Genomic DNA, 23928 nt, shown 5'->3' on the forward strand with positions numbered 1-23928 from the left:
CACTGTGAAGTCTTCCTCTTCAGTTCCTGCTCTGCTCATGGTAAGGAGAGGAGAAGCACAGAGATATTATAGAAACTGAGGCCTCCAGGCAGTCAGGAGTAGGGAGCTGCGTGGACATGACCCATGTATCAGGACCCAAGGGTCTCCCCCTGAACACCAATCACGGGTCCCTGGTGATCAACAGGATATCCAATATCATGCAACTGGAGCAATGTCCTCTGCGTCCTAAGGTTCCCTCGCCCAACGCCCTCATGTGGACAGAAACTCGGGGCCCTGCTCCAAACTGGTGCATTCTCAGCCCCGCTGGATGAGGCTCTGAACAGCTAGGGGACTACAAGAGGTCTCAAGAAAAGCCCTAACCACTGCCCAGGGTGGGTCTAGGTGGAACCAAGTGAAAAGCAGAAATAACCCTCCAGTTATCCCACCAGCCAGGGAATGACCCACCATCCATCAAATCACACAAACCATAGACCTAGCATCACCCTGGGGTCCTGGGCTCCCTGCCTGCTTCTCTCTACCCATCCTGTTCCACTCCACCCACACACACCTAATGAAATATACCAGCTTTGGTCATTTCCACTTATGTAAGCAGCAATCAATGTTGTCATTAGCAGGGACCTCACAGGATTTTTTTTTTTTAATGTCTTACAGCAGGAAGCAGTAAGTACTAGTGTCTAGAGAAATGGGTCTCAGTGTTACAGTTTGAGGTGAGTATCTCCAGATGGGACAGGAGGACACTGACAGATACAGAGCTCAGTCCAGCCCCAGATGAAAGTTAACACCCCATGTGGAAGAGCTGAGAGATACAGCTAAGTGTGGGGTGCTCCTGGCTGAGTTTGGTTCTGGAGGGAAGGAGGTAGCCCCCCTCACAGGGCCACAGGGGCTCGAGCGCCTTCAGAATGAGCAAGCGATGACAGATGAGTGGACCTGCATTGTCTCACTTTGTTGCAGAAAGCAGGCTTTCGATGGTGACATCCTGTGGCAAAAAGAAGCAACTGTCTTTTCATGTGCCTGTTGGTCATCTGTATGCCCTCTTTGGATAAGTGTCTATCAAATAGTCTGCTCAATTTTTAATCTTAGTTTGATTGTTTTCTATTGACTTGTGTGAGCTATTTTTATATTCTGTATATTAACCCCTTACTTGTCATATCACTTCATGGGAAATAGATGGGGAAACAGTGGAAACAGTGTCAGACTTTATTTTTTGGGGCTCCAGAATCACTGCTGATGGTGACTGCAGCCATGAAATTAAAAGACGCTTACTCCTTGGAAGGAAGGTTATGGCCAACCTAGATAGCATATTTAAAAGCAGAGATATTACCTTGCCAACAAAAGTCCGTCTAGTCAAGGCTATGGTTTTTCCAGCGGTCATGTATGGATGTGAGATTTGGACGGTGAAGAAAGCTGAGTGCCGAAGAATTGATGCTTTTGAACTGTGGTGTTGGAGAAGACTCTTGAGAGTCCCTTGGACTGCAAGGAGATCCAATCAATCCATCCTAAAAGAGATCAATCCTGGGTGTTCATTGGAAGGTCTGATGTTGAAGCTGAAACTCCAATACTTTGGGCACCTCATGCGAAGGGTTGACTCATTGGAAAAGACCCTAATGCTGGGTAGGATTGGGGGCGGGAGGAGAAGGGGACGACAGAGGATGAGATGGTTGGATGGCATCACCGACTCGATGGACATGGGTTTGGGTAGACTCCAGGAGTTGGTGATGGACAGGGAGGCCTGGGGTGCTGCAATTCATGGGGTCGCAAAGAGTCGGACACGACTGAGCGACTGAACTGAACTGTCATATCATTTGCAAATTATTTCCTGTTTAGTAAGCTCTCTTCATTTTGACAATAGTTTCCTTTGAGAAATGCAAATCATAACTACAGTGAGGCTTCATGTCATAGCTGTTAGAATGGTCGTCATCAAAAGGGCTATAAATAACAAACGTTGGAGAAGATGTGGAGAAAAGGGAGCCCTCCTACACTGTTTGGAGAAATGTAAACTGGTGCAGCCTTTATGGAGAACCATGTGGAGGCTGCTCAAAAAAATAAATACAGAACTACTGTATGATCCAGCAGTTCCACTCCTGGGTATTTGTTGTTGTTGTTGTTGTTGTTGTTGTTTAGTTGCTAAGTCAGGTCAGACTCTTTTGCAACCCCATGGATTGTAGCTCGCCAGGCTTCTCTGTCCAAGGGATTTTTCCAGGCAAGAATACTGCAGTGAGTTGCTGTTTTCTTCTCCAGGGGATCTTCTCAACCCAGGGACTGAACCCACATCTCTTGCTCTTCAGGTGAATTCTTCACCATTGAGCCACCTGAGAAGCCCAGGAATATAACTACCATATGATCCAGCAGTTCCACCCATGGGTATGTAGCCAAGAAAAAACAAAAACATTAATTTGAAAAGCCACATGCATCTGAGTGTTCATAGCGGCATTGCTTACAATAGCCAAGACATGGAAACAGCCTGTGTCCATCAACAGAGGAATAGATGGGCCTACTAGGCACCAGACACTATTCTAAACTCATTTCATCTTCACAACAAGCCCTAGATAACCCTCTTAGGAGGAAATGAAGGCAAAATTGCAGAACTTCACTGAAATCACACAACTAAAGGGAGCTAAGCCTAGATTTCAGTGCCTGACTACTGTGCAACACAGCCTGTATGTGCTGTTGTGACCATGGTTTACATTATCTGTCGTCTGTATTTGTAAGTTATATAGGAATCCTACCAGCACCATCTAATACAGGGTTCTCAACTTCTGCATTGTTGCTATTTGAGACCAGGTGATTGTCATGAGGACTGATGCTGAAGCTGAAACTCCAATACTTTGGCCACCTGATGTGAAGAACTGACTCCTTGGAAGAGACCCTGATGCTGGGAAAGATTGAAGGCAGGAGGAAAAGGGGACAACAGAGGATGAGATGGTTGGATGGCATCACTGACTCAATGGACATGAGTTTGAGCAAGCTCCAGGAGTTGGTGATGGACAGGGTGTGCTGCAGTCCATGGGGTCGAAAATAGTTGGACATGACTGAGCAACTGAACTGAATTGAACTGATTGTCATGAAGACTGCCCTGTGCATTATGGTATGTTTAACAGCTTCCTTGACCCCTGCCCACTAGATGCCAGTAGCACCCTGCCCCCCCACTCCACTACCCTCAATTTTGACAAACCCAACAATCTCTAGACATTGACGGATGTCTCTGAGCAGGGAGCGGGTTGAGAAAAATCATCCTATATTGAGAATCACTGATCCAAAAAATAGACTTAGGGTAAATCTTGTAACAAATGATAATGAATGCAAATCCAATTTCAAATACAATTACTTACATTTTTAAAAATTAGGCCAGCGTTTGTTAGGTTTGATCAGATCATCTTTGTTTTTCCTTGAAGATTGGGCTGGCAAAGACTTTCTTCCAGTCAAGGTGCTTGCTTGATCTTTTCTTCTTGTTCGCTTGTATTTCCATTGCAAGTACATCTATCTTTAATCTACGTACATGTATTTCAAAGGGGGTCTTTTCAAGTTGTTTAACCAGTTTGAGAGGATCAGTTTAAACTCTTACATGATCATAATTTAATTCCCTGGTGGCTCAGATGGTAAAGAGTCTGCCTGCAATGCAGGAAACCCAGGTTTAGTCCCTAGGTGGGGAAGATCTCCTGGAGAAGGAAATGGCAACCCACTCCAGTATTATTTCCTGGAGAATTCCATGGGGTCGCAAAGAGTTGGACATGACTGAGTGACTATCACTTTCACTTTTCAAGCACCAGTGGGCTGTAGCATTTCCCATTTTGTGAATGTAGGGGACCACTGTCAAGTTCTACTGGCCATATGGTGCTTGGAACCACCCACCAGGATCATGCAAGGCAGGTGCCCATCAACAGGTGGACTGAAGGCATCCTCAATCCATCTTCATATTTAACATTAATGAAACAATCATTTTAAAGGCAGAGTTCAGTGTAAATGGACACTTCAATATATTCAGACTCTGCATTCTACAATAGGGATCACCTCGCACTTGCCCACTCCCAACCTAGAGACTTGCAGTTTTTTTAAAAAGATCAGTTAGGGATCTATTAGAATCAGAAGGACCCAATGTGAATCCAACTTCAGCCATTTCCCACTAATGTGATTTAGGACTATGTGCCTAGGACATAATCTGCCTGAGCGCGTTTCCTCATCTGCAGGTTTACTGTGTTTAATACACACAGGAAAAGACTCTAACCTCTGGCCAGTTATGGTGGCCATTCCAATTCTTTGCAGCTACCAAGCTGCATTTGTCAGCCCTCCTTGTAGTTTTGTAGTTGATGGGGAACTTCGTGATGGAGTCCATGCCAAATCGGGTGAGCAGAGATGATGTGACTTCCTATGGGAGGAAAAAGAGTGGGTTTGAGTTACACACACAGGCACACACACACACACACACACACACACACACACACATTCACATAATGCTTCTTCTATTGGTACAACTGAAAACCAAACAAATGAATAAGCCCAAACAAGAAAATGGCCAATTTCAAAATGGAAACACACCAGAGGTTGCCTCTGAAGCTCCTGATGGTGGTGGCCTGACCTGCATCAGGCTATAATGGGGCAAAAATTAACTTATCTATGTCACCAAGATTTCAGTTTATCTGTTTACAGGTTAACATTGAATACCTGACATTGGCTAACACTGAGCAGAAAAACACGAACTTCCAAACCACTAGATAATCCCTGGAGTAGGAAATGGCAACTCATTCCAATATTCTTGCCGGGATAATCCCATGGACAGAGGAGTCTGGTGGGTACTGTCCATGGGGTCACAAAAGAGTCAGATACCACTGAGCACACAACACAGATTGTCCCTGGTCAGGGAACTAGAACCCACATGTCATGTCTACGAGTTCACATGCTGCAACTACGACAGGGTGCAGCCAAGTAAATAAATATATTTTTTTTAAATCCACAACACCACCTACAGTTCACATGGCCACACCAGGAGATGAATGCTTTTATTGTTCACTTTTATCCTAGATGAGAAGACTAGGCACAGCTAGTTGTTGACTGGAAAAAAAAAAAAAGCACGACCTAAAAGTTGAAAATCATTTTACTCAATGGATTTTTCTGAGAACTTCAGCCTGGAAAACAGCCTCTCAAATCATTTGAGGGACTGCTCCAAAGAGGTAAGAGGGGAGCCAGGATATATAGGCACTATGCAACAGAAAACAGGTAACTAGAACATCAAAAGATTATTGTTAATTAAAGAAAACTAAATATCTTGAGTTGATGAATTTAGCACTTTTCTAGGTATGTGTTGTTTGCATATGGGAAGATGCAAAAGTCTAGGCTCACCGGAATCATTGCTTTGATACCTACCTTAGCCACACAGGGCCAGTACCCTTTTCTTTCCCACCTTGAGTCCCCTCAGTTCAGTTCAGTTCAGTCGCTCAGTCGTGTCTGACTCTTTGCGACCCCGTGGACTGCAGCACGCCAGGCCTCCCTGTCCATCACCAAATCCCGGAGTTCACTCAAACACATGTCCATGGAGTCAGTGATGCCATCCAACCATCTTATCCTCTGTCGACCCCTTCTCCTCCTGCCTTCAATCTTTCCCAGCATCAGGGTCTTTTCAAATGAGTCAGTTCTTTGCATCAGGTGGCCAAAGTGTTGGAGTTTCAGATTCAAAGTGCCCTACTGTATGTAGGTGGTTGTCGTGGCTGAGGGCTTGTCTCCATCCTAAATTCCCTCAGAGCTCACCGTTAGGGTGATGACTTGATGACTGCAGCATCCTTTGCTTGCTGATAAGGCAGGCAGCATTTCTTTCATCCACAGAACTTCCCCAACTTGGAAAGTGGCAGAATCAGGGTTTGACCCTAACCAGCCGGTCCTAAGGTCTACACACAGGGCTTCTGCTCTGTTGCCTCGAAACCTTGGGAGCTTGCCTGGGTGAAGTCTGAAACTGGTTCCGTTACTCGAAAGGTAAGGAGAGACCAAAGAATGAGGCCACTTCAGATGGGTAGGTGGCAGGTTTAATAAACAGGGGACTTACCTCGGAGGCTTGTCTTGAGCCTCAAGAAACAAGTAAATCTCCATACAGGCTAGCCCTGATCGCCAAAGTTTGTAGAGGCTGTCTTGGGGTTCAATCACATATGATCATCCAGAAGGTCCCAACTGCTGTTTAGGCCTCAAGGCTGCATTCTTGAAAGTATTCTCATTTCGGGGAAGGTGGGTGGAGTTTACATTCCAAGGACAGGGGAGGGGTAAGGGGCCTCTGAAATGACCCCAGCTCTGGGGTTAAATGGCGATCATGTCCTCTCCATGACCTCCTCCTACAAACTCTAGGACATCTCAAAAAAGGTTTGTGCAATGAATGATGGAATGCCAGGCATGGGACTTAACTTGCATTTACTTGTCACACTTCAGGGTGTTCATTACTTTACTGCTGAAAAAAGGAGTTGCAACAAATAAATCATTGGTGTCTTTTAGAATTCAAACACTTTGAAAGAAAGGGGGAACTACTGAGTTGATAGTGTGATGACATTAACAAATAAACACTCCTAGGATATAATGATGCCATTGTTTAACTCAATAGATAATGGGAGCAGAACCCCAAGGGGCCTTCCGGGGGACAGACCCTTCCTCCACATCCTCTGCTTTAGCTCCTCTGAGAAGTACCTCCATAATATGTTTCATGCATATTTCCTGAGTTTTTCAGATGCTAAAACCACCACCAAATGGAAGGAATCAACTACTTGATGATCACTAGCTGGTAACTCTAAGACCTTCTGGCACCCAAGGATTGGTCACCATTGACCAGAGAACTGGGCACGACCTGATCACATATCCTGGGGCGCCCCTCCCTCACCTGCAGCAAAACTTTCTCTGCTCTGAAAGGTTTGTTCTGGTTTGTCTGTCCTCACTGTGCACCTGGCATACGAACTTGCCTTTGGTAGCAAAGGATATTTGTGTTATATACATATGTATATAATTTTAAGTGGGTGAATCATTAAATTAAATGACTACAGTAGTTCTTTGAGGACAAATTTTTCCTTTTCGAAAGGACACAGCATTGGGAGGCAGCCAGGACCTTCTCACTTCTCGTAATCGAAGTGTCTGGGACGTCAATATCGTTCCTGTCTGCAGAGGCGCCGGGCCCTGTGCCAAGGCCTTTCCCTTGGTGAGTTATAAAGGGGAGGAATTCATTGTGAGCCTGTCACTGAGACTTGCTTCCTCCTCTGTGAAGTAGGATATGAACACTGCCCCGTATAGGATGGTCCTGGGGGCTGAAGGACCCCTGCATGGCTCTGACACCCAGGGGGCCCATTCCTCCCTGAGTCCTGCTGCCTCCCCAGACCTGCTGCTGGCCTTCATTCCGAGATGCCCTTGAAGGGGATGTAAGAGACTCAGTGATCAGGCGATAACCCACTAAGAATAACGTACCCAGGGAGCCACAAACCTGGCTGCTAGTACTGGAACCTACTATTAACCACTCAGTGACTTTGGGAAAATTACTTTGACCCTCAGAGCCTCAGCTTCTTCATCTTTAGAATGGACAGGACTTATAAGAGGAACACTAATGTCCCTCCTAATGTTTATGATTGTGGGCCTCCAGACCTGTGCTCCATTACCTCTGTGTCTCTCATGGTTTGTGTAAAAAAGTGCAAGTTCGACACAAAGCTCATCAAAATATATTACTTTATTTGACATCAGGGTTTTATCCCTTAACTGAGTGTATTTCCTATTATCGTAAGGTTTTTTTCGTTATGAAATCAATTAACCAGATAAAATATATTTGTACACACATATTATACACATACATAGAGAGAGAGCGTACTAATACATGTTCATTAAAAATAATTTTTCTACAAACTGGGTGCAATCAATTCAGTTTAAAGAAAAGACCACTGCCCACACCCCTGAAGTGGCATGTGTGTCCTTTTCTAATCCTGATGCCATTCTCTTGCTTTTTCCCACTGGTTGGAGTTATTCTGTATTTTGAATTATTCAGTCCTATGGGGGCTTCCCTGGTGGCTCAGATGGTAAAGCGTCTGCCTGCAATGCGGGACACCTGGGTTCGATCCCTGGGTCAGGAAGATCCCCTGGGGAAGGAAATGGCAACCCACTCCAGTACTCTTGCCTGGTAATTTCCATGGACGGAGGTTCCTGGTAGGCTATAGTCCATGGGATCATAAGGAGTCGGACACGACTAAGCGACTTCACTTTCACTTTTCTATGCTTTCTTTATCTATTAATATGAAGATGCATCGCTTAGTTGCATCTTTGCATTGAAATATAATGAAGATTCATTTTTATATGCATTTATATTGAAATAGAATGAAGATTCATTGCTTAGTTATTTGGATAAAAAGAATTAAAGTATATGTGTTCTTCTTCTGAGACCTTTTTCCTCATGTGTTTTTAAGAGCATCATATTGACTCAAGTACTGTAAATTCATTCTCTATTTCTGTAGAATATTTCTTTTAAGAACACAGTGGAACTCATTTAAGGATTTCTACTATTAAGGGACATTTGAGTCATTTCCTCTGTGTGTATATGTGTTCACTGTTTCCAATAAAGATGCCATGAATATTCATGTACTCTTGCATAGCCATGAATATTCAGGTATGTGCCTCCTGGTACACCTGTGCCAGTTTCTCTTTCTGTTTAGAAGGACACTTGCTGAGTTATACAGCACATGTGTTCCAATTCACTGGGTAGCATCACGTTACTTTCCAAACAAACACGTCATTTCACAGGGGTATCAGCAGGTAACACGAGTTTCCATGGCTGCATATTTTTCCAACACCTGGAAGATCGGACTTTGGTCTTGCCTGTGTGATGGATTGAGAATGGGGTTTCATTCAGAACAGGTTTTAATTTGCACATTTCTGATGAGTAATGATGCTCCAATGGCTCTACACGTTTGCTGCCATTCATGTTTCAGGTTCCCTGAAAATGCTTACTGTTTGGCTGATTTTTATCATTGGATCATTTATCTGTGTCTTACAGGTTTGTACAAATTCTTCATTTATTTATAGCATTTTTTAGGTTTATGTGTCCAGATATTATCTCACAGTTTGTGGAAGTTGTTTATCCACATGCCCATGGTGTCTTTTGAGGAGTGAAAGTGAAAGTTACTCAGTCGTGTCTGACTCTTTGTGATCCCATGGACTTATACAGCCAGTGGAATTCTCCAGGCCAGAATACTGGAGTCGATAGCCTTTCCCTTCTCCAGTGGATCTTCTTGACCCAGGAATCAAACCAGGGTCTCCTTCATTGCAGGTGGATTCTTTACTAACTGAGCTATCAGGGACGCCCCCTTCGAGAAGTAAATGGCCTTTTATTTATGTCAGTTTAATCACGTCTCTCTTTACTCTCTGTTGATGACACGTATTTTGGACCACTTCTCAATCTTGAGGACATTAAGATCCTCCCCTGTATTATTATTTCTTAAATTGTAAGTCGTTGCTTTTTTTTTTAACCTTTGAATCTTTCATCCAGTTCCCTCACACCATTCATTGTCCAGACCACCCTCCACCCAGTAATCTTCAGCACCAACTCTGGTACAGACAAGGCTATTATCCATGGAGGGGGTTGGCTCTGGGATCTCTATTTTGCTCCATTAATAGAGTTTTTTCCCCTATTATCAATAATATGCTGCAACAATATGCTACTGTTTATCATGCTCTAGTTTTATAGTGAATTTTTCTCTTCAGTAGGCTAATGCCACAGGCTTCTCTGGTAGCTCAGCTGGTAAAGAATCCACCAGCTGGGTTCTTGGGTTGGGAAGATCCCCTGGAGAAGGGATAGGCTACCCACTCCAGTATCCTGGGGCTTCCCTGGTGGCTCAAACAGTAAAGAATCTGCCTGTAATGCAGGAAACCTGGGTTGGATCCATGGGAAGATCTCCTGAGGGAGGACATGGCAACCCACTCCACTGTTCTTGCCTGGAGAATCCCAAGGACAGAAGAACTTGGCAGGCTCGCAATCCATGGGGTCGCAAAAAGTCGGACATGACTGGGCACAGCACAGGCTAATGCCACACACCTGGTGCTTCTTCAAGTATATATCAGCTATTTTGGTAACACAAAACTGTAAGAGTTTGCAAGGAATGGAACTGAAGTTTCTTTATTTAAATTTTAGAGGAGATTTTGTTAAGTTTTATGACATCACCAATTAGGTTTTTCACTGGAATTGTACTGAATCCACAGAGCAATTGGGAGTAACTGACATATTTATGAAAATGACTATACATTTATGTCAGTCTTCTAGTGCAATAAAATATTATCATTTTCTATTTAAACTGCTTACAAATATTTTGTTAGACTTGGACCTAGGTACCGTTGATATACATGTTACTAGTTTAATGTATCCCTTTGAAAGTCGCTTTTCACACTATCAGTAGCTAGAAATGGCAATTGCTACAGCATTGGTTGCTGGAGAGATCCTTCTAATCTCTAGCTAATTCTAATAATCTGTCTATAGATTCTTTGAGTTTCTTATGTGGAAGAACGTGAGTTGTCTATAAATAATGAGAATTGTAATTTTGACCTCTCATATTTTATATAAGTTATTTCTCTTTCATGTCATAGTTCCCTGGCAGAGCTCTCCTGCAGAAGATAGACACAAAAAGCAAAGGGAAGCAATCTTGCCTTGATCTTTATATTAAAGAGAGTGGTTTTTAACAATCCAATATTATGTACATTGTTCCATTATTTCATCTGTAGATACTCATCAGTCACCACTTTAAATAAGTTCTTGTTACTCATATATTGCTAAACTTCTACAATAATGAATAGTCATTGAAATTTTATCAAATATTCTTTTCTAAGTCTATTAAGATAAGGTAATTTTTCTCTTCACTTCTGTGAATAGAGTAGATTACATTAATCTGTTCCATAATGTTGATATGAATTTGCATTCCTGGAATAAACCCCAGTGGCTCACAATGTACCATCTTTTTGTATATATGCTCCTCTTCAGACTGCCAGTGTTTTATTTAGAATTATTTCATCATTGAATGCAATTTTCCTTTACTTTATCAACCTTGTTTGGTTGTAAAGTCAAAGTGACTCCATATTCTTAAAATAAGTTGTAGAGTCTCCTCTGTTTTTTTTTTACTTCTTTGAAAAAAAATGTATGATATATTAGCAAGAATCTCTTTGTTGAATATTTAACTCAACTGTAACATTATTGGGAGTCTTAACATTCTCTGAGCGGTAAGAATTTCAATTATTGATGCAGGTGCTAGATAGAGAAGTAGAGCTACTAAGGGAGGTCCCAGAGATGGAGGAGCAATGGTTGTTCAGGACTGAATCTTTTTATAAATGGAGAGGAAAGAACCATCAAGAGGGAGACTGCAGATAAAGGAGAGAAAGGGAAGGAAATAGAAATCCTCGAGGAACTAGTTGCTGGGCTTGGATTCTGGGGTCTAGAGCAGGAATGAAGAGAACTCATGGGCTATGCATGAAGTTGGGCCATTGTGTGAAGTTGGTTGAAGAGATGGGTCATGATAGACCAAAAGAGAATGAGAGAACAGGGAGGTATATGTCTGTGATGCCAAAATAAAAAGGAAGCTTAGTGGAAGAATGGGAGAGAGCGAGGAAGCTGAAAGATAGATGTTGTGATCAGGAAAGACAGGCCTGAGTTTATGCTGCTCAAGTTTCCAGGTTTGGGTTGGGTCAAGGATAGGATCAATCCTAGTGACAGGATGGAAGGGAGATGGGAGGGACCTTCTAGGTAAGACACAATGGAGCCAGGGCTGAAAGCAGCAGCTGCAGTGGTGGTCTTCCTTTAGGCCACCCTCCCATTCACTGCAGAGTGTTAAGGGGTTTGCAGACATCATGTAGTTTAATCCTAGCACAGCACGGTGAGGTGAGTCCCAGTGTTATCGCCAATGTACAGATGAAAAGCTGACACTAAAAAAAAATACACAAAAGCTGATGCCCTTGGGACATTTCTCAGATGGGATTTAAGTGTAGGTCTTTCTAATCCAGGTTCAGTTGCTGGGTCAGGAAGATCCCCTGGAGGAGGAAATGAAAACCCACTCCAGTATTCTTGCCTGAAAAATCCCAAGGACAGAGGAGCCTGATGGGCTACAAGTCCATGGGTTGCAAAGAGTCAGACATGACTGAGCGACTGAACAAATGCACTCTTTCTAATCCAAACAACTTTACATTTAATGGACCTCAAACACTATTTAGGAGGCCAAGAATGTGGATAAGTCATTTCCAGGGCATTGAAATCTCACAGTAATAGCAGGACTTTGGGAGGAGACAGAGTTTGAGCCTACAAATATTGGTGAGAAGTGAAGCCTGGAAAAATCTGTTGTCGCAGATTTCAGGAACCCCAGGTTCTATGCCTTCTCATCCATCGAAAATGGGGGTTCCTGAGGCTTTGCCATGTTTATGGACACTGTGCGAGGCATAGTGGCCTTCGTGGTCTATGAAGGCAGTCCTGTTTTGCACAGTTGCGTGTACTCTATTGCTCTGTTGTGTCCAACTCTTCACTACCCCATCCATGGGCTGTAGCCTGCCAGGCTCCTCTGTCCATGGGATTCCTCAGGCAAGAATACTGGAGTGGGCTGCCATTTCCTCCTCCAGGGGAATCTTCCTGACCCTGGGATCAAACTCATGTCTCCTACATTGGCAGGCAGTTGCTTTACCACTGAACCACCTGGGAAGCCCTTTGCACAGTTACATAAATGGGATTTAAGAGTCTCCCCCCTCTTCCCCAATCCTCCTTCCTCCAAAACAAACAACCCTCCTGCTCTGATTCTGGGTGCCACCTACTCCCCAAAATTGGCAAGAGAACTGAGTGAGGCATTTCACACTTAGCGACTTTTTTGATCCCTGTTGCCACTCTGGGACTTAGATATTATCATCCTCATTTTACTCACAACAAAGCTTAAGCACAGAGATTGAGACTTGGCTTGGTACAAACATCCCTTGCAATTGCAAAGCTTTTTGAAAGAATACATCATTTACTGTATGATTTTGTATCCATGTTCTCCTCTCGATTTTGTTCTTGCCAAGAACTCCTGAAGGAGACGAATCTTGTGACCCCTACTGGCAGAGGAGGAGGTCCTCTCTCAATCCAAGCCTCATCACCATGAATGCTGCAGCCAGGACTAAGCCCTGCCTTGTCCGTCTTGCTCCCTGTCTTTTTTTTTTTCCTGACTGCACCGTGCAGATGTGGGATCTTAGCCCTCTGACCAGGGATTGAACCTGTGCCCCCTGCATTTGAAGTTCAGAGTCTTAACCACAGGACCTAAGGGAAGTCCCTCCTGTGATCTTTATAGAAGGGTCATAGTACTTCTTCTAGAACTCGAGAAAAAAGGCCAATCTCCATGCATGACTGCCAGGCTACCCATGGTGAATATCACCAGTTTGGCTCAGGGCTCCCCGAAGACCTTGCTGAACCTGGCACCCACTGAAGATCCCTTGTCCTGAATCATGTGGACTTGAAGGAGTGCCTGAGGGGCCACCAGAGTGTCCTGCAGGAGACAGAGCACAGGCCAGGGTAGTGAGTGCCAGGGCCCCTCATCCTAGGTGCTGATCAGCTGGCCCAGCCCCGGTGTTGAATTGCCTGTATTAATCCTAAAGGAAATCAACCCTGAACATTCATTGGAGGGACTGATGCTAAGGCTGAAGCCCCAATACTTTGGCCAGAAAGACCCTGATGCTGGGAAAGATTGAAGGCAGGAGGAGAAGGGGACAACAGAGGATGAGATCGTTGGATGGCATCACCGACTCGATGGACATGAGTTTGAGCAAACTCCAGGCAGGAGATGGTGAAGGGCAGGGAAGCCTAGCATGTTGTAGTTCATGGGGTTGCAAAGAGTCACACATGACTGAGCGACTGAACAACAATTTCTAGTTAAACCACTTACTAGCTGTATGCTCCTGAGTAGGATGTGAACCTCTCTCTACCTCAGTATCTTTGTTTCTCAAAACTCCCAGCAATATTCCTACAAGAGGATTGTAGTGACAAATGATCCTTGAACACAAGCATTATATATTTGTTGCTTCTGATATTAATGATGATGACTGTTATTGTTATTTAAACATATGTGAAAACTGAGGCCCATAGAATACAAGATAACTTCCAAGTTCTCACACTGAGCCAGAAGCCATAATTTTGTTTTTCTTTCTTTTTTTTTTTCTCAACTTCAGCATTTTTCTTCCCTTTGGAGGATGAATTGAGGTAATATAAGTAAGCTGCGGTATTCTTCAGCTAGAGCTGCCATAACAAAGTGCCTCAGACTTGGTGGCTTAAACAACAGAAATTAATTTTTTCTCCATTCTGGAGGCCAGACGTCCTAGATCAAGGTGTTCATGGGGTTGACTTGTTACAAGGCTTCTCTTTGCCTTGTAGGTGGCTGTTTTCTCCTTGTGTCTTCATAGGGTCTTCCCTCTTTGTGTGTCTCTGTCCTAATCTCCTCTTCTTACAAGGGCTATGGAATTGGGGCTCATTCTAATGATTTCATTTTAGCTCAGTTACTTCTTTGATGACCTGTTCTCCAAACACAGTCACATTCCGGGGTACTGATGGAGAGTGGAGGGGAAGGTTCGGACTTCAACACATGGACTTTGGAAAGGCACCATGCAACCTACAATACATGCTGATTATAGATTCTGACACAGAGAAGATACTCAGGAACACAGTAAGTATTATTTTCATGATATGATTACTACTGTGCCTTATCGCTAGAGTTAGATGAAATCCCCATATTGAAAATGCATGATGCCCACAGCCAGAGACCCTCAGACTTAGCCCCTTGTATGTACCCTGCAGAGGATTTCACATGGTTCCAGAAACTGTTCTGTGCCCACAGGACCCTTCTGAGGAAAGAGAACTCATGAACTCTCTCTACGTGGAGTTGCTTTGGCTCAAGCCATGAGCATTGAGAGGGTTAAGCTCTACCTCCCCACCCAGGGATCTTCTCTGTAGCTCAGATGGTAAAGAATCTGCCTGTAGGTCAGGAGACCCGGGTTCGATCCCTGGGTCAGGAAGGTCCTCTGGAGAAGGGAATGGCAACCTACTCCAGTATTCTTGCCTGGAGTAGCCTATGGACAGAGGAGCCTGGCGGGCCACAGTCCACAGGGTCGCAAAGAGTCAGACTCGACTGAGTGACTAACACACTCCCCACCCACAGGTGGCTCAGATGGTAGAGAATCTGCCTGCCATGTGGGCGACCGGGTTCAAGCCCTTGTTCAGGAAGATCCCATGGAGAAAGGAAAGGCTACCTACCTTAATATTCTTGCCTGGAGACCTCCAGGGACAGAGGAGCCTGGCGGGTTACAATCCATGGGATCACAAAGAGTCAGACACGACTGAGCGACTAACACTTTCACTTTCACTTTCCCACCCATGGAACCTTGGTCAGACATCAGTGCAAGTTCACTGCAGCCAAGGATGGACCTGAGAACATGGGCCCTGTCATCTGCAGTGTGGGCTGATACTCCAGCCAATGGTAAATATTATGTAGGAAATTTCTCCTTGGGGACACACAGGCAAATAAACCAGAATTGAATTTGATCTCATCTATATCCACTGCATATAAAAAGAGACAGAGAGGGAGGGGGAAGCTCTGGAACAAACTTTGTCTTCTCTTGAGTTTATAATCCACAATCCTTTCCTTAGAGTCAGTCTTTTTTGATCCCCTCTGCCATTTTCCAAGATCTTTCTCCACTACCTTCTTCCCAAGCCAACTGTATTCCTTTCCATGAAGTGCCCTTCCTATCTATAATGCAAAAGGTGAAAATAGAATTAAAGATGTCTCATTCAATCCTGAGAAAACCTGCTGGGTGTGAGGACCTGGAGTTCCTCTTCAATACCAGAAGCATCTGTGGTCCCCTTTCTAGGACCAGGGACTTTGTAACATGCGGCTTACCTGCGAGCAAGAAGATTGTGCAAGCTATGTGTTAAAGTCCTTCCCAGCTCTGATGAACATATGATCTCTGAATCATCTGCGGTGCATGGACCTCTGGCCCTCCCTTCTTCCCTTACACTCCAGCAGAACCAAAGCCTCAGGAGGCAACTCCCCTCTCTGTCCCTGCAGGGAGAGAGGCTGCAAGTGATGGTCGGAGAGGGGCTTGACAGGTTGACTTCAGTGAGTGTGGGTGGGGATGTTCACTTCTGCCAAAAGAACGCCGAAGGAAACACCGCATCCAGGCACTGGCTCAGTCCTGTACCAAACAGCAATGCTCTGGCCTCTGCACTGTGGTTGACTCTGAGAACACAGGAGAGCCCAGTCTCTCAAAGGAACCACTGATCCATGGACAGATCATATATCAAACACTACAGGAACCCCACCAGAGTACAGCTCACATGGATCGGGGAAGAGGTTTCAGAAGCAGGGGCTTTGGTCACTTACTAGCTGTGTAACCCTTACCAAGTCCTTCACACAGCATGGTGAATCTTGAGTTAAGGAAGCACTCTATAAACCGTGGATTGCTTTACAAATACTAATTGTATTAGGAAGGTGATTGCCCTGGGACATGATCAAGTTCAAACTACTTAGCAGCCAAGGTGGCTGAAGCTCTGGCTCCTGTTACCCCACCCCTGCAATGTGGTCGGTGCTCCAGACACACAGCACACAACTTGACATTTCTCACATCTTCAACATCTGGTCATGCTTCCCTGAGCTTGCTCTCTTCCTGCTTGCCATGTGGCAGATAACTGCTTATTTATCAGAATTAAAATCTCACATCACCCCCACCACACACACACAGGGTTACATAGACACAAACTAAGCACCGTTAGCATCTCTCCTGGGTAAACTGTTTGATCTCAAGATAAGTCAAGAAAGACCAAATTCATTAAACAACGCTCAGTCCCCTTCTCACGTTGTCCCCAGATTCTGATAACCCAGTGGTTGTGAAAGAGCTCTAGCTGAGGTCTATTCCTGAGCCGACCTGCAAATTCTCAGTCAGCGGGAAGCACAGTGCAGTGATGTCGTAGCTAACCTTTCTTCTGCAATGTGAGGGTGTTTATCTCTGCATTGTTCGCAGTAACACAAAATGGGGAAAACACCTTAATGACTAACAGTAGTGGGGACTGGTTGGATACAATAAAAGATAATAAGCTATCAATCAATCATTAAATGCTTCATTTTAAAATAAAGGAAAATGTTCTATTACGTGGGGAAATCCATTGTATGAGTTTTATGCTGTTAATACCGGGCTTCCCTGGTGGCTCAGTCAGTAAAAATCTGCCTACAATAGTACAGGAGACTGCCTGCAATGCAGGAGACCCAGGTTTGGTCTCTGGGTCAGGGAGATCCCCCAGAGAAGAAAACGGCAACTCAGTCCAGTACCCTTGCCTGGAAAATCCCACAGACAAAGGAGACTCGGGCTACAGCCCATGGGCTCGCAATGAGTTGAACATGACTTGGCAACTAGACAACCACCAGCAATAAAAAAATAATGCCCTGAAAGAATATAAAACCAAGATAGGCTCTGGGAGTTGGAGAGTGCTGCTGCTAAGTCACTTCAGTCGTGTCCGACTCTGTGCGACCCCACAGACGGCAGCCCACCAGGCTCCCCCGTCCCTGGGATTCTCCAGGCAAGAACACTGGAGTGGGTTGCCATTTCCTTCTCCAATGCATGAAAGTGAAAAGTGAAAGTGAAGTCGCTTGGTCCTGTCCAACCCTTAGCGAACCCATGGACTGCAGCCTACCAGGCTCCTCTGTCCATAGGATTTTCCAAGCAAGAGTACTGGAGTGGGTTGCCATTTCCTTGGGGAGTGCAGGTGACTCTAATTCTCTCCACTGTGTTTTGCTGCATTTTCTAAATATCCTATAAGAAATCATTCTTTATGTCATCAGGTAAAAAATAAATGTTTTAATTTTTTTAATCACTTGGAATCAAACAAACCCAAATTTTGAATTTTAGACGTTTGTGTATTTTTAATAGTTACTCTGATGCTGGGAAGGATTGAAGGCAGAAGGCAAAGAAGGCAACAGAGGATGAGATGGTTGGATGATGTGACCGATGCAATGGACATGAACTTGGGCAAACTTTTGGAGATGGTGAGGGACAGGGAGGCCTGGTGTGCTGCAGTCCATGGGATAGTGAAGAGTTAGAAATGACTAGGCGACTAAACAACAACAACAATAGTTACCCATCCATCCATCCTTCCATCCATCCACCCTAGGGGAAGAAAATAATCTCACTACTTAGCGTAGCGTCACTCCCTCAGACCCTTGGGGTATAACAAAAGCCATTGGGAAGTTTAGAAATCTGCCCATGCAGGAGGAGGTGCTGGGCCGTGGAGTGGTCCTTCCTTCACTTCTTGCAGTCTTTCGTGAGATCTGAGTGCATATCCCAGCGTAAACCAGGAGTGTCCCCTCTGTTCCAGCGGGTTGTGCAGGAGCAGCCAAGAGCAGACCAGGAGAGGCGGGCATGGAGCCAATGGGCCAGAGGCACACAGAGCGAGGTCCAGGATGACTTCCAAGTCAGACTCTGTGCTGAGGTTCAGAGAACACTGGGTGCCAGTGGAAGGTTTGCTGGCTGAGGGTCGCAGAAGCAGGGCTTGGTTGCAACAGTGAGAACATGGATCAAGCCCTTACCAAGTCTCAGACACCACCTCGATGCTTCACTGAACACCCTGATGTCCCACTCACTGGCTCAGTGACCTCTGGGGAATGGCTCAAACCTTGTCTTCAGTAATAGCATCCATAAGTGGGGCAGAGGCCTCAGCTTGGCCTGCCTTCCTGGGTTCTTTTAAGGTCCAAAAGAATGCACAGATGCAGAAGCCCATTCAAAGCTTCCACTTCCTATATGTGTGACCTGAGATTTGCACTGGTTGATTCACAGTGTTGTGTTTAATTTTGCAAATAGGTTTCATGCGTGCCCATTTCAGTTTACAGAAACCCAAGCCATTCCGCAAACAGCAGTTTTCCCATAAATACATCTTTGGAAGCTGTAAAGGCTCCGAATAAGATTTTGATGTCTAAAAGAAAATGCATACCATCCCTTCTGATGTAAAAGTAATTGACTAACTTCCTACATAAAGGATTCTTTTCATTTAAATGGAGAAGAAATCTTAATAATAGATGATTGCTTTATGAATATGAAAATTATATATCCGTTGCATAATCAACCGTTTAATTGACACATCATTGCAGCTCCTGTGGGGCATGTGGAACAGATTTGAAACCATGTGACCAATGGTTCCAATGCTTCTTTTACAAAACAAGAGACTTGCTATGCAGCTTAGGGTATAGGAAATAGCAGATTCCAATCTGCCATTGCTTGAGAAGCACCTGCTATATCCAAAGAGCGACTGTTGCTGAGTTTACCATCTTCAAGATGTTATCTCCTCCATTGTCAATCTCAAAAAATGAATTTTTTGGGATTAGCAGAGGCAAACTATTATACAGAGTGGATAAACAACAAGGTCATACTGTATAGCGCAGAGAACTATATTCAATATCCCATGATAAACCATAATGGAAAAGAATATGAAAAAATACATATATGTATAACCGAGTCATTTCCCTGTACAGCCAAAGTTGAACACAGCACTGTGAATCAACCATATTTCAATAACATTTTAAAAATTAAAATTTTTAAAAAATGAGATCAGTGCATGAATTATTGCAATTACTATCTAGATTAAAATCTATAGAGAGAAAGTTCATAGTGATGAATAAAGAAAAAAAATAGTTTTGAGAATCGGCTGTGGTCAAGCACTTTAGACAAATAATTTCATTTTTCTCTTGGCATCATACTTTTGTCTGACACGTGAAAAACTAAGATAGAGCAAGATGGGTTCGCTTCTCTGAAGACACATTGCAGATTCAAGAAGAGAACCTTCTGCCTTCAAATGTCCGCTTACTGCTTTATATCATGCTGCTTCCCCAGTGGGTGACCAGGAAAAAAAAATGCTCACAAGATTCCAAGGAGGAGCAGCTGTAACCGAGCAGGACCCCACGGGCTTTCCCAGGACAGCCCACCCCCATGTCCTCTGCTATAGCTCCTCTCTGAAATACTCAGATAATAGTATTCGATGCACCTTTCCTGAGTTGTTCTGCAAATGAAAAAACCTCCCCCTCTCCAACAAAGGGAAGAAGTTAACTACTTGACAATCAGGAGCAGGTAGCCTCAGGCCTCCTGGAGCCTAAAGGCTGATAATGTGATATTACCCGGTGACTTCACCATCAGCCAATCAGAGAACTGTGCAAGGGTGGATCACACACCCTGTGACACTCTCTCTCAGTTCAGTTCAGTTGCTCAGTCTTGTCCGACTCTTAGCGAGGCCATGGACTGCAGCATGCCAGGCCTTTCTGTCCATCACCAACTCCCAGAGCTTACTCAAACTCATGTCCATTGAGTCGATGATGCCATCCAACCATCTCATCCTCTGTCGTCCCCTTCTCCTCCCACCTTCAATCTTTCCCAGCATCAGGGTCTTTTCTAATGAGTCAGTTCTTTGCATCAGGTGGCCAAAGTATTGGAGTTTCAGCTTCAGCATTCATCCCTGCAATGAATAGTCAGGGCTGATTTCCTTTAGGATGGACTGGTTGGATCTCCTTGCAGTCCAAGGGACTCTCAAGAGTCTTCTCCAACACCACAGTTCAAAAGCATCAAGTCTTCAGAGCTCAACTTTCTTTATAGTCCAACTCTCACATCCATACATGACTACTGGAAAAACCATAGCTTTGACTAGACGGATCTTTGTTGGCAAAGAAATGTCTCTGCTTTTTAATATGCTGTCTAGGTTGGTCATAATTTTTCTTCCAGGAGCAAGTGTTTTAATTTCATAGCTGCAGTCACCATCTACGGTGATTTTGGAGCCCCAAAAATAAAGTCTGCCACTGTTTCCACTGTTTCCCCATCGATTTGCCATGAAGAGATGGGACCCACCCCCTCACCTGTCTTTTAAAAATGCTTTGTCAAAACCCTTTGGGGAGCTCCAGGAGGAGTTTCTTTTTTAGGGGGGAGGGCATGAGCCACCCTCTCCTTGTATGGCTTGCAATACACCTTTCTCTACTCCAAACTCCAGTGTTTCAGTTTGTTGGGCCTCACTGTGCATCGGGCACACGAACCTGTGCTAACACACCCCAAAGCACCAGGGTGTTGATAAAAGCTCCCGGAGTAGGAGGCATTTTCAGGAGACTGAAAAGGGGCGAGAGCTATGGCATGGGGCAGAGGGTAGTCCCTGTGGAGGCGGCAAGCATGAGGATAGATCCCTGTAGGAGTTATTGCATCTAGAGATGCCTCAGAGGCAGAGGGACAAGAGTTTATATAGAGAAAAAACTGGCATAAAACTCAACATTCAAAAAACAAAGATCATGGCATCTGGTCCCATCACTTCATGGCAAATAGATGGGGAAACAATGGGAACAGTGAGAAACTTTATTTTCTTGGGCTCCAAAATCACTGCAGATGGTGACTGCAGCCATGAAATTAAAAGACACTTGCTCCTTCGAAGAAAAGCTATGACCAACCTAGAGAGCATATTAAAAAGCAGAGATCACTTTGCCTACAAGGGTCCATCTAGTCAAAGCTATGGTCTTTGCAGTAGTCATGTATGGATGTGAGTGTTGGACTAGAAAGAAAGCTGACCGCCAAAGAATTGATGCTTTTGAACTGTGGTGTTGGAGAAGACTCTTGAGAGTCCCTTGGACTGCAAGGTGATCCAACTAGTCCATCCTAAAGGAAATCAGTCCTGACTATTCATTGGAAGGACAGATGCTGAAGCTGAAACTCCAATACTGTGGCCACCTGATGCAAAGAACTGACTCCTTGGAAAAGACCCTGATGCTGGGAAAGATTGAAGGCAGGAAGAGAAGGGGCGACAGAGGATGAAAGGGTTGGATGGCATCACTAACTCAATGGATATGAGTTTGAGCAAGCTCCAGGAGTTGATGATGGACTGGGAAGCCTGGCATGCTGCAGTCCATGGGGTCACAAAGAGTTGGACATGACAGAGAGACTGAACTGAACTTAAGAGAACCTTGGACATGTTTGTCAAAACGTGAACAGGCACGTTTGCGGCAGGGAGCTCTGAAGGGCCGATGAGAAGGATATGGAGGAAGGCAGTTGAAGGAAAGGAGAACATCAAAGAGACTCCAAAGAAATCCCGAAATCCAGCCTTCTTACCAGAGTAAGGATGCCAGACGCAGCAAATAAAAATAAGGATGTGTAGTTAAATTTGAATTTCAGGCCAACAGCAAATAATTTTTGAGTAGAAGTTTGTCTCAAGGATTGTATGGGAAACACTTCTACTAAAAAGGTATCTGAAATTTACACGTAACTGGGTACCCTGCCTTTTATCGGTTTGTCCCACCCAGAGGAACACACACTCTTAAGTGATCCTGCCAATGTCCCTACAGAACAGGCCCCTGCCCCTGCAGAACTAAGCTCTGGCCATCTGCAGTGGCTGGCATGCAGCAGGGATGGCGCGGGGCGGTGGAGGGAGGGGGAAATGCTGTACAGACTCCAAAATAGAGCACACTGAAGCCAGGTAGCACCATCACCAAGGGCTCTTTCCAGAATCAGAGTGTCTTCTGTGGCGTGTGTGTGGGGGCTCAGTCATGTCCAACTCTTTGCAGCTCCATGGACTGTAGCCAGCCTGGCTCTTCTGCTCATGGGATTTTCCAGGCAAGAATACTGGAATGGGTTGTCATTTTCTACTCCAGGGGGCCTTCTCAACCAAGGGATGGAACTTGTGTCTCTTGCATCTCCTTCATTAATAGGTGAATTCTTTACCACTGGCACCTCCTGGGAAGCCCGTCTGACTTGGACTCATGAGGAATACCATCAAGAGGGCAGGCATGGATGAAGGCAGGAGTCAAGAAAGGGACGAAAACACTGTGTAATCACTTGAGTAGTTTTCAAAGAAGGCAACAAACACCAAGACTCTGGAAAGGAGAAATCAATTTCCTTTCATCCCCCCTGTTGCATTAACTTCTTCCCATTCAGTGAATATCAACATGTATCAACTTTCTAGGCTGTGCTGGGTTCTGTGAGCTGCAGTTGCAAGATGAATGAGCTAGAACCCAGCTTGTACCCTGGGTTTCAAATGCTGGCTTTGCCATTTACACACTTCCATTGATCCTCAGTTTTCTCATCTGAAAAATGGGTATAACCATTTGTTGTAAGGATTTCTTTAAATGATGTAAGGAAAAAAAATAGTCCTCACAAAAAGCCGACTTCCCCTCTGGCTTTTTCTAATCGTGGAGAAACACAGATGGTTTCATAATCACAAAGTATTGAGCAAGTGACACCATGTTTCCAGAGCCAATCATGGACAAACTGAATTCCAGTTTGCTTCTGTTTGTTGCTACTTGACCACATTCACCAGAGTAAACTTTTCCACATGCTGGGCAAGAGGATCCCTAGCAAGTTCAGCTTGAGAGAAATTGCCTGCAATAGATAACCAAACTGGTTAGTGTTCTACAGGGTAATAAAACCGCAACCCTAGAGGTTGTATTTTCTACCAGGCAGAAAGAATTTGCATCATCATTAGAGAAAGCTGAAAAGTAAGTAGGGAATGTCACACAGAAATGTCAAGTTTTAAAATGAAACAGAGGTAAATTCCCCTAGATAATTAAATAATCCTTGAATGTCCTTGTTAAACAAAGCCCCATTTGACATGACAAAGATTCCCTGCACTCTCTTGGCCTTATTTGTAAGTTTGAGGCATGTTTTTCTAATCAAATATAATGTTACAATAGAGAAGTCAAAACCAATAAAAGGTAATGATAGAGGGAATTATTCAACATAGAAAAATAAGATTTTGTAGTTTTTGTGTCAGCAACTTTTTTTTTTTTATTTTATAAATTTATTTATTTTAGTTGGGGGCTAATTACTTTACAATATTGTAATAGTTTTTGCCACACATTGACATGAATCAGCCATGGGTCTACATGTGTTCCCCCTCCCGGACCCCCCACCCACCTCTCTCCCCATCCCATCCCTCTGGGCCATCCC

At 44.3% G+C, this 23928-nt stretch overlaps 1 long non-coding RNA gene across 3 annotated transcripts; it reads left to right on the top strand.

Moving 5' to 3' along the window:
- The first annotated feature begins 797 nt into the window (after positions 1-797).
- On the top strand, positions 798-17127 carry LOC145511104 (uncharacterized). 3 transcript variants are annotated; one of them, XR_014057508.1, is made up of 11 exons: positions 798-958; positions 2174-2361; positions 2777-3085; positions 5017-5165; positions 5815-5961; positions 6698-6876; positions 7050-7159; positions 8928-8992; positions 14477-14648; positions 15372-15458; positions 15850-17127. It is a non-coding gene; the product is annotated as an uncharacterized LOC145511104 (long non-coding RNA). The 3 variants fall into 3 exon arrangements; XR_014057509.1 differs by lacking the exons at positions 798-958; positions 7050-7159; positions 14477-14648; positions 15372-15458; positions 15850-17127 and adding an exon at positions 10576-10676 and having other exon boundaries at positions 1932-2361; positions 2782-3085; XR_014057510.1 differs by lacking the exons at positions 798-958; positions 7050-7159; positions 8928-8992; ... (1 more) ...; positions 15372-15458; positions 15850-17127 and adding an exon at positions 10576-10676 and having other exon boundaries at positions 2782-3085; positions 6690-6876.
- Positions 17128-23928: the final 6801 nt, after the last annotated feature.

Source organism: Giraffa tippelskirchi, chromosome 6 (assembly GCF_054371585.1).
Source record: "Giraffa tippelskirchi isolate mGirTip1 chromosome 6, T2T-mGirTip1v1.2.pri, whole genome shotgun sequence".
Classification (NCBI taxonomy): domain Eukaryota; kingdom Metazoa; phylum Chordata; class Mammalia; order Artiodactyla; family Giraffidae; genus Giraffa; species Giraffa tippelskirchi.